Below are 12,296 nucleotides of genomic sequence, written 5' to 3'. Positions count from 1 at the left end.
CAGAGCAGGCTGTCTGGAGGGAGGAGGAGGAGGAGGAGGCGGTTGTAGCATCAGGTGGAGGCTTGGTTGTTTGTGTCGGTGTCTTCATGAAGTCAATGGATGTCTTCAGTTCTCCTTCGGCAGTCTTAACCTGACATGTGAACTTCTTGGTCGAGTCGCGTTTGTCGATGGTCAGAGTGCTAGAACATGCGGTATCCTTAGTGTTTTCTACCTGGTTAGGCCCACCGTCCTCTTTTATCCAGCTCACAGTGAGACCTGCACATCTTCTATTGTATTCATGCAGAGAAAATTTCAATGTCTGTTCTCTCCCTCTGTTTCCTGTGGTGATGTCCAATATAAACAGATGACTCTGTTGATCCATGTTTCCGTGTTGGTTTCCGTTAATAAATGTTTGACAGGTATATGAACCAAAATCTTCAGCTGTGACGTTTTTAACAGTCAGAGAGCAGTTGGGCTCCGATCTCAGTCTGTGTGCTATAGATCCGTGTAGATTCGTCCATTTAATCAAACCACGCTCAGCCACAGCAACAGTGACAATACCTTTTGCGTAAAGCCACGTAATCGTCAAACAGCCAGGATATCCAGGTAACGGGTTACATGGCAGATTGACAGTGTCTCCAGATCTTGTGTAAAGCTCAACAGGGTCCAGTAGAGAGTTGTCGACTCCAAGCAGCAGAATTAAAACCAGTTGAATCCATTTGATCCCACCCATTCTGATCTGAACGTTCTCTGTTTTGGTGTCTCTTTGTCTCTCAATCTTTCTCTTTGAGCGGTCTGTGTCTCTGCCTGTGTCCCGTCCGTGAGTGTCAGTGTGTCAGTGAGGCTGACTGGAAACCAGGCTGAAGTGTTGTGCTTAAAGTAATTTCCTCATTCATTACATGACATTCTGCTGAGTCTTTCCGGTGAAAACCTTCAGTTCACGTGCTCGGTGTTGTCATGTTCGCTTATTGTAAGCGGTTTAGGGGCAATCACGGCACCCGTCGCGGTCACCCCTCCCCACGGGCAACCCCCCCCCCCCACCCGCCACGGAACCCCCGGGTCCCGTTGCAAACACACCCACACACACACACACACACACACACACACACACACACACACACACACACACACACAGGAACACAGAGAGATCCGTAAGAATGTTTTGTGTGTAAACGCGCGTAAATGATGTCGTCGTGTCTCTGAAGTGGTTCTGTTGTGTTGCGGTGAACGGAACACAGTGAATGGAATGTGGCTCGGTGTTGTCATGTTCGCTTATTGTAAGCGTTTTTGGTAAGATTTTTTTCAGCTTAGCCTATAGCAGTAGCAACAGTGCTGCTTGCTGCTGCTCTGCCCGAAACTGTGTCTAATCAGCATAACCAATGATATTGGTTAGAGGGGGGCTCGCGGACCACAGGTTGAGAACCACTGCTCTACATAATACAAGAGTGTCGCACAAAAGCAGTGAAAATAGCCAATCTACAAGGTCACAACGTGCCGCTATGCGTGCTTAATTTGTAAATTATTAGGTGCCGGAGCTCATGAACTCTACATAAAATAAAAATGTATTGTATGTGTTGTGCATTCATGTGACTAGACCTGTGCCCACCGTCCTACTTGGGAACGATGCAAGATGGGAACAATGAAAATAGAGAATGTATGCCCCACCCTGTTACACAATATCCGTTAATTTTCGTTTTTATTTTTAACTTTCAACAGGTCACAAAAATATATATATTGATTATGATCGCATGTCCTATCGTTTGTAAACACACAGGGTACGTGTGTGTGTCGCCCAGACAACAAACATTCCAACCGGCTCGGCCCCTTCTCATGCAGCCCCATGGGAATACACCATTTCTCGCCAAAGATGCTCGCTTCTCTTACGTTTTCAGCTGGCCACAGAAAATGTACATCCCTTATGATCGCTTGGTCGACTGTTTGTAAACACACAGAGTACGTGTGTGTGTTGCTCAGAGAAAAAATATTCCATCCGTGACATTTCCTTATCATGTAGCAGCCCTTTCAAAACAGTGCGGCTCGCGGAACACGATTAGTGGCAGAATTGGTAATTGAAAAAAAAATAATAATTACGTCCGTGGTAGTGAATGATAGTTAAGTAATGTAAAGTATACATGATGTGATGTGGGTACATCATTATCAGACCTAAATGTATCCTTCAACTTCTTGCTTATGCCCAGAATGAATGGATAAACAGGTTGTGTAGCAGGGGCGTCACTACCGTCACGCAGACAACGCGGTTGCGTTGGGGCCCATGACGTTAGGGGCACCTCCCCACCCAAAAAAAAAAAAAAAAAAAAAAGATATACATTTTTAGCCGCTAGCCGCTCTATACCTTTAGGTATAGAGCGGATATTAGCCCTCTATACCTGGCTTTTGCGTCAACGTTCTGATTGGTCAGACACGTCAACAAAGTGATTGGTCAAGCTTCACGTGACACGTGGCTATAAACACATTATAAACACTTATTGATGACAAAATGTATCAAAGGCGCCGCTACCTTCACACAGGTGTGATTTTTTTATTATGAATTAAAAAATAAACCTGGGTGTGCCCCTTAACATTGTTACAAAACCGTTGTTTATGTACCCGAAATCCATCACAAACCCGCAAAAAAAGTATCAGAAACCACTAATAACCGCGCACATGCGCGTTCATGAGGGCCCGCTGTGACCACCTCGCGTCGGGACATTGCCTCATTAAGCGACTGTTGTGTAGCAATGTGTAGCAATTGTTGTCACAGTCTCAGACTCTGCCTGTCTAGGTGTTGTATTTCTATGTTGTGTTCTAGTTGTTCTGGTTCTACTGTATGTTGTCTTCTCCAGCTGTATCTCATGTGTAATCAGCCCTCATGTGTATATTAGTCTTGTTCCCCAGTCAGTGCTTGTCGGATCATTGTTTGTGTCACATCCTCTGTCTGTATGTTTGACTGTGATAAAATCCCAATCTTGGGTTTTGAACACTACTCTGCCTGGCTGTCTGCATTTGGGTCCTCACCACACCACCAGATCGTGACAATTGTAGAAATATTAGACCTTAATTGGCAAATGTTCAAGCATGTTATAGGAGTTCTTTTTATTAACGACAGTTCAACAGAGAGACTGAACGAACTGTTACTCATAACATTCCTCTCCCATCAACCCAATTTCCCTATTTGGCTCTGTTCCAATCAGATCAGTTCAGCTCATGACAGTGTTCCTTTAAAACATGCCTCCTCCTTCCCTAACTCTCTCATGCTATCTGTTCAGATCAGGTACAGTAGCACAGCTGCGATGTCAGACACTGAGTCCCGTGTCTCCACCACGCCTAGTCGCCGCATCAACCGGCTCGCTGCAGCAGAGTTTTCTGCATGGCCCGACGATAGATTAATCGCTACCCTGTCCAATGATCACGGCAACCGGGCTTGACCCATCCTCAACTCGTCAATCTCCTTTTAAATACACTGGAGATAGCTTAGCCTCAGCCCGATGTAGCGTCCGATGGTTCGCCTCTACACAGAGGCAAGGCTAAGGCTAAAAAGAAACATGCTGACCAGCAAAGCGCAGCCGGGCACAGTCATAACGTTTCGGGGGGTTCGGGTGGCTCACCAACCCTGTCATGAGCTCTTTAATCTTCTTTCTCTCTCATAGGATTCTCACACATCCTGTTCATACCATCCTTCATCATTCCGTGCCTCCTTCACACAGGAGACCTCCGCCGGGAGCTCACCTACATCAATAGGTGACATTCTCATTACAAACATGCTTCAGTTAATTTGAATCCTCTACCCAGCTAGCCTTTCACTGGCTAGTCAAAAGCATCAGGTCATTATCTTCTCATTTCTCGTCATTCTGTTAAACACTCATCTCCTGCGAGCCTCAATTGTGAGGGCTCCTTGAATCAGTAGGAGCAACCATTATCTCCTTCGACCCTTTAGTCGTGAAGGGTCCCATAATGGCAGGAGCATAACCTCCTGCGAGCCTTCAGTCGTGATGGCTCCAATAAGCAGCAGGAGGATTTTAATATCACTTGCGAACCTTCAGCCGTGAAGGTTCAACTACAGCAGGTGTCAGTCTTTTGTCTCTCCCTCTAGAAACCTCGGTGCTGAAGGTCAGATGTCCTGTCTCTTCCTAGTCTCGCGTTACCAGACTGTTGCCTCCCACAATTTACAAATGTTTCCGGCATACAGTCTGGGACTCGGAAGCTCTGATAATGTGTAAGGGGAAAGCGGATGCCCCTCCCCTACCCATTTCCGTTTTAGCATTGTGCAGTGGCGCAAAGGAGTCCGACTGGAATCAACGAATCTCATAAACATTGTTTATGTCTACTAGTGTCTTCTTTCACAGTTTTTTCGACGTTAATTCCATGATACCTTTCTCGGTTTTCTGTGATAAACAATCCTCGCACAAATAACATGAATCTACCGCTCCTATGACTATGCTTCCGCCTCGGTTCTGTTTCCACTGGGACTACAGGTCCGCGGGCACCGCGTCGTGATTGGTCGAATGTCTTTCCGGTCTGAACAACTTCCGTTACACAGCTTTCGGGAAGTGGAGTTCCAGACTCTATATAGCATTAAGAGATTGTGGAATAGTAGTCTGGTGACGCGAGACTAGTCTCTTCCTGGAAACCTCACCCGATCCATGTTTGTATATAATTATTTCTCAGGTATGTATTCCATTTCACCTTTTCCTTTTGGGCGGGGTTCGGAGCACCCTGCCTTTCATCAGGCAGGATCTGATCTGAGGCTACAGATCGATTCTCCTTCGATGGGCCCGCGCCAAATTGTTAATTCATGTTGACTCTTGATGCTTACCAAATTACTTTAATTACATTATTGTAATAAACATCATTGCATCCATTCTGTGTGGTGAAGTCTCCATTTATTTGAACTAATCATGTAAACTTTACATAGCTTGACAATTTGGGAAAAAGAGACAATTTTATATCGAGGTGCCCACTTTTCCTGTTACCATTTGGGGTCCCAGGTGATTATCAATTATCATTTTAACATTTTCCCTAAAATTCTGTTCTTCAATGCATATGTTCTTCACATTTAGACACTCTGTTTCTCTCTTGTGTTGTAGGGTAGGGAGGGCTGGGGTGGGGGCTCCTACTGAATGCTATGTATCATATGAATGTGTGGATGGGTGGCTTTATAAATAATGTTATGTGGGAGGAGGGGGGTGGGGGGGCAGTTACCGTATTTTGTATTTATCTGACGTTATGTGCCATTGTTGGGGCAAGCGGTGGCCTAAATCAATTGGGTTCCCAAACTTTTCAGGCCGCTGCCCCTCGTCCTGCCCCAAAATAAGCATAGCCTATTTGAACTGGGGACGGGGACACCCCCCCCACCCCCACCCTAAGCACTTGAAACTGTAGGCGTTACATTTAGTTTTTACTCAGTTCCACAGATAAATATTGTGTAAATAGCCGATCTACAAGCTCACAACTTCGGCTATTTTCACAATGTTTGCCTCTTTCTTACAGAATGTTTGACAATTGGACCAATTTGGCATTAAACAGGTCTTAAAAGTCATGAAATTGTCACTTTATAAATGTGCAGATACCCTGTATACACTTATACTGTATGTTGGTTTGTTTAGACAGAGCACAGGTCTCCGCCAGGTCAGGTAGGTTATTGTGGCCCCCTGGTGGCGCTATAACAGGCCAATGTGAAAAGGCAAAGGGTGCCATTTCTTCCTCAGCCTAGTGGGAATGTGCGTGTCAAATTTCACGGAAATCGCAAGCAGCATTCATGATTTGAGGCATTTTGTTGAAAACGGACCAATCCTGCAAACTTTGGAAGCCAACCTTAGCCAATGACGATGGAATATGGACGGACACACACACGGACGGACAGACAGGGAGTAAAACATACTCTCGCCGTGCCTTTCGGCCTGGTGGAGACAATAAAAGGCCCCAGCATGATAATCTATAGCAGAGGTTCCCAAACTTTTGAGCTCGAGACCCAAACTAGTGAAAATATCCGATCTACAGGCTCACAACATGTCGCAATGCAACGTGTTGTGAGCTTGTAGATCTTTTCTTTTCTTTCTTTTTTTTCTTTATGGAATTCTTTTGAAAAACTTTAGAATTTGTGTCTTTTAACTAGAATTTTTAAATCTTTTTATTCAAGATCAAATAAGAGATTGATTGAATACTTTATTAGCCCTAGGGGGGCTTTGTTTCCATTGTGGTCAAGTAAGAAGTGAAGTAGAGAGAAGAAGAATAGAGAAGTGACCAAATTACAGAAGTGGTCGATTTGATCATCAACTTGTAGTGTGTGTGTGTGTGTGTGTGTGTGTGTGTGTGTGTGTGTGTGTGTGTGTGTGTGTGTGTGTGTGTGTGTGTGTGTGTGTCTACTATGCAGAAATAAGAAGATACGTTGAAGGAACAGGTACATTATCAATAGTGCAGCAAATGTATATATTTGTGACAAAACAATCAGTTTGAATTTGTATCATGTTTATGATATTATGCATCCAAGCAACAGATCGTCTAAATACATCTTTTTCTTGTCTTTTATATGTGATTACAAATGGTGCACATACATATTTCATTTGAGGTTTGGCACTATTGTAATTGATTTTGCAAGAATAAGGCATTCTAATAACGTATATGAAAGGTTTGAGGCACTCGAGACTAAGGAGGATTAGGCTATCTGACTCCTAGATACATTATAGTACAAAGAGCTGTTGATCCTACAAACAGTATAACTTACACACCAAGTTGTACTGTTGAGGCTTAAAGTCTCTAAAATACAGAGACGAATGAACTGTGAACTGCATGTGAACTGAAGGTGTTCACAGGAAACACTCAGCAGAATGACTGAATGAATGAGGAACTGACTTCAACCACAACACTTCAGCCTGGTTACCAGTCAGCCTCACTGACACACTCACACACACACACACACACACACACACACACACACACACACACACACACACACACACACACACACACACACACACACACACACACACACACACACACACACACACACACACACACACACACACACACACACAGACACACGGACAGTGAGACCCCATAGAGAGACAGACACAGAGACAGCTCAGAGAGACATAGAGACAGACACAGAAACAGAAACAGCAGACGGCTCAGAGAGACAGACAGAGACAAAGAGACACCAAAACAGATAAAGTTCAGATCAGAATGTCTGGAATCAAAGGGATTCAACTGGTTTTAATTCTGCTGCTTGGAGTCGACAACTCTCTACAGGACCGAGTCGACCTGTACAAGAGATCTGGAGACACTGTCACTCTGCCATCTAACGTGTTACCTGGACATAGTTGTGTGTCAACTACGTGGCTTTATTCTACAAGCCACGCAACTGTTACTGTGGCTTTGGATGGTAAAATTCATAGTAAACTACACCAATCTAAAGCAAGCAGAATGAGTTTGGAGTCTAACTGCTCTCTGACTGTTAAAGATGTCACAGCTGAAGATGTTGGTCTTTATACCTGTCAACAATGGACCAATGAAAAACCCCAGAGAAAAACTGGAGACGATAAACTAATCACTCTGTTTGTACTGGACATCACCAGAAGAAACAGTGGGGCAGAACAGACACTGACATGTTCACTGTTTGGAAACAACTGTGATCGTCACACTTTGAGCTGGATGAATAAGGACGGTACCCTGACAAAAAACTCTCATAGACGTGGATGTCCTATCACTCTGACCGGCAGCCAACACGACCTGAACACATGTCAGGTGGCTCGGGATGGAGACGTGAAGATAAACATTGTTTTCCCAGGAGCCGTGAAGACACCGACACAACCAACCAAGCCTCCACCTGATCCTACGACTGCCTCCACCACCAAACAACCATCGAAACAAACAACCAAGCCTCCACCTGATCCTACGACTGCCTCCACCACCAAACAACCATCGAAACAAACAACCAAGCCTCCACCTGATCCTACGACTGCCTCCACCACCAAACAACCATCGAAACAAACAACCAAGCCTCCACCTGATCCTACGACTGCCTCCATCACCAAACAACCATCGAAACAAACAACCAAGCCTCCACCTGATCCTACGACTGCCTCCATCACCCAACAACCACCAGGTAGGGGATGTGGAGTTTACTAACTCCATGTTACAACTGAGCTTACATATTAACCACTTAAACCCCACACGGTTGAGCAGAGTCCCTCAGGGCTCTATTTTAGTGTCTTTTCTGTTTTCTGTTATTGTGGGGAAACGGGTGGTGAGGCTTAAGAGGTTAAATTACAACTGACCCCATACAGGCCTACGGGCCAATGTGATGTATCGAGACTTTTTATATAGATTTTATTTAAAACATGTGTTTTTTTTTAAGCGATCCATAATTAGTGTGCTTGCCTATATAACCACACTACACTACTACTATTTAGACTACACATTTAACATTTCAGTAGACTAAAATAGCCACCGACTAAAACTAAATGGGATTTTATTCTAAAGACTATGCCTGAAACCAAAATTTGCTGGCATAATTAACACTGACGCGCGCTCGCACACACACACACACACACACACACACACACACACACGCACGCACTCATGCAAGCACACACGCACACACGCACACACATTTTAATAATTTGTCCACACAAAAGGAAATGTATACAAGGACACAAATATTACGGTGCAGCAAGGTTACAGCATACTGTCCTCATGATACAACAAGCATATTCATGTGACCCAGCCCTCCATGGGCACCAGCGGCAGTGTCTCCGCATGGCGGCTGACGATCATAGCAGAGACAGCAAAACACTCTGCCAGCCCTCCTGCCTGTCGAAGTTGTCGAAACCCGCTCTAACAACCAGTCCGTGGGCATATCCCAGGCTGGACCACCAGAGGAAACATAGTTCCCAGTCCACTCCCGCACTGCCGCCCGGTGTCAAAGCGCTCTCCGTAGCTGCTCCCATGAGCCCAAACGTCCATCCATTGTTGTTCCTCAGCTAGCGGACACACCGCTAGAAGGCCACCGGGTCTTTATCCACTGCCGGGTGGTAGTTAGTTACACCACCTCTCTTCCCTGTTCCCTAGCTGCTCACGGGAATGCATCTTAAATGTGCACCTACTACATTAACGGTGGTAGTTACAACGGGGCAGTTTAACGTCATGCCCAGGACACACACACACACACACAGATTTTGCACATTTATTAGACTAACAGGCCGACAATGTTGGTATCGATGCCCAGTGGGATCACATGCACCTCTGTTATAAATACAATACCTATTGTACCCGCCATTGTACCCGTTGTCAGAGTACCCTAATCCGACTGAATTCATGCCGGCCACCACACTCCCTCGAACGGTTCTCGAGATACAGGAGGTTTGCGTAAAAGGCTCTATGCAACAGCAGCCATATTGGAAAGAAATCTGGCCCCTTCCTTACTTCCTTCACAGGTCTTACCAATGATACTGATGAAGGCTCTGTTCCATTTAGTGTAGCACAGTGGTTCTCAAACCGTTTAATTTCAAGGAACCCCATAACTCTGAGAGTGTACAAATGGAACCAAATGGACCCGTAGCCTAAGGGTTCATTTGGTGCCATGTGTACACTCTCAGAGTTACACCTGTAAGGGTCCATTTGGTTCGATTTGTACACTTTCAGAGTTACAGACCACAAGGAACCATCTGGACCACACTTTGAGACCCACTGGTGTAGCAGAGCGTTTCCAGTGAGCCAATGCAACAATATCAGCACCCTGACTCTGTTTGACCAGAATGGAACAGAGCCTCCATTAGTATAATTGTTAACACCTGTGAACAAAGTAAGGAAGAGGCCCAATTTCTTTTATAATATGGCAGCTGTGCATAAAGCCTGTTTATAGATGTGTAGACAACACAACGTTGTTTGTACAAAGAAGAGTAGTTAATTTAATTCAGTTTAGTGTCCAAATGTAACAAATGACCCTCCTCTCCACAGCAGCAGTCACCGTGGTGATCGTTGTGGTGGGTGTGGTCCTAGTAGTCATGGCAACAGCGCTGGCCATCTACTTCTTGGTAAAGAAGAAGACCACGCCCCCCCAGGACGCCGTTCCCCTGACCTCAACCAATCACAGCACAGCAGCAGCAGCGAGCCAACCCGGTCCATCGGCCAATCACAACGACCCTGATGACAGCCTGACCTACGCGTCTGTCGTCCACACCAATCAGACGAGGGCTGCGGTGGGGGGAGGAGCCAAGACACACGCTGATGAAAATTATGAAGCTGAGGTGACCTACGCTACCGTCAAACCTCGTTCTTAAAACCAGTGGTTCTCAAAGGGGTCCTTGAGGGGGGTTCCAGAGGGTCCCCAGCAAAGTGTGTTAATATAGCATCAAAATCAGTTTAACCACCTTAATCCCTATTTGCTATTTGAAAATTGCAGATGTACAAGCTCACAACGCGTCAAGTGTGAAAGCGTTGTGAGCTTGTAGATTTGCTATATTCAAAAAAGTATATATTTTCAGATGGGGGTCCACGGCCAAATATATGTATCTGGGGGTCTTAGACATGAAAAGGTTTGAGAACTACTGCTTAAAACGACCTCTATAGACCACCGAAGTCCTGACGTCACTTGTTCATCCCCAGGTTCGTAAAGTAATTTTGCTATGGAGAATAACATTGAGTCATCATAGAATCGTCTCATATAAGAATTGTGGTCCAAAAATAAACAAACTGTCTCTGCGATATTGTCAGGGAGGAGGTTCTGTATCGTTTATGATAGTCAGTCACTTATATTTGATACAGTCTGTTTCTGGCGAAAATGTAACTAATTCGGCGGAAGTAACATTAGCGTTTTCTCACCGTCAGTTGATGCTTCATATCCATAAGAGTAAAACCATCATTTGTTTATTTTTGGAACACAGTTCTTATTTGACGCGATATTAAATACGTCTATGGGGATTCAGAATGGGGGTGGAAAACCGCGAACCAGGTAGACAAACAAAGGATGTGTAAATTACGTCAGACTTCGGTGCTCTATGCCAAGGTCAACAAAACCACCGAAGGTTGTACAAAGAAATTGATCTCCTTTTAAAGGAACACTTCAGCCATTTTCAACCGTATCTTCATATAATTGTCGCTCATTAATGCTCATTATAATATGTCTCATAGGCTGTGGACAGTTGTTTTCATTTTCATTATAATGTTTTATTAATGTGAGAACAGTGGCTTCTATTTCAGCATGATAACTTTACAGGAAGAAGGCTGTAGTTTCTATTAGCTTGGATTCCCCATCGATGATGTCACTGGTAGGCAGGTTTCTGAACTGTCCACAGTCCACCAATGAGACACAGAGTGAATAGACAGAAATGGAGCCATATTATAATGAGCATTAGTGAGGAACAATTATATGAATATATGGTTGGGAAATGGGTGAAGTGCACCTTTGATCTTCTATAGGAAATCCTTGCAAAACGCTTCTATTATTGTCTGTTTATAGATCTACTGTCTGTACCAGGGGTCTTCAACAGGTGGTCCGGGACCCCTAGGGGGTCCTCAGAGTTAGAGGGGGGCCACCAAATCTTTGTCTGATAGGAACTTCTTTTTACATTAACCACTTGAACCTAGCTAGCATCCCTAATCTGATGGACTTTTGCCAAAAACAGCAGATCTACAAGCTCACAAGTCACAGTACGACACGTTGTGAGCTTGTAGATCTATTTTCGGCAAATACGTTTGCTGTAGAGAGGGGGAAAAGAGCATACCAAGTACAGGGCCGAAGGTCAAGTTTAATGTGGTTAAATGTGTGAAAATACACATTTTATACAATATGTTGCTTCATCTATCTGTCGGCTAAGGGGGTCCCTGCTTCATCTATCTGTTGGCTAAGGGGGTCCCTGGCCTGAAAAACGCTGAAGACCCCTGCCTTATAACGTATATAGTATGTGTATACATCTAATGTTTGTATAGAATGGAGGATGTGATATTTTATCTGTTATTTCATCCACTAGTTTTGGATGTTGTCATTAATATGAATATTTGTATTATGTCTCTTATATTACATTTGATAAACTAGTGTTAATAACATTATATACCCCAGAGTCTATAATCTATTTCACATCCTAAAGTATATATAAGTATGTATATGTTTCTCTTACTTTCTAATTGGTGTTGGAGCATGTGATGCAAACAATGTTTTCATGTGAATGGTAGTGGTGGAAAAATAATATTTTACTTAAGTAAAAGTATCAATAATGTAATGTAGAAATAGTCTGTAAAAAAGTAAAAGTTCGGAATTCAAAATTTACTTGAGTAAAAGTACTGTACCAACGTATTGGTATCAAAATGTACTTAACCAAAAG

The sequence above is a fragment of the Gymnoscopelus microlampas genome (assembly GCF_963454915.1).
Source record: "Gymnoscopelus microlampas genome assembly, chromosome: 4".
Lineage (NCBI taxonomy): Eukaryota > Metazoa > Chordata > Actinopteri > Myctophiformes > Myctophidae > Gymnoscopelus > Gymnoscopelus microlampas.
The sequence above is the reverse complement of the archived record's forward strand: the minus strand, read 5'-3'. Positions refer to the sequence as shown.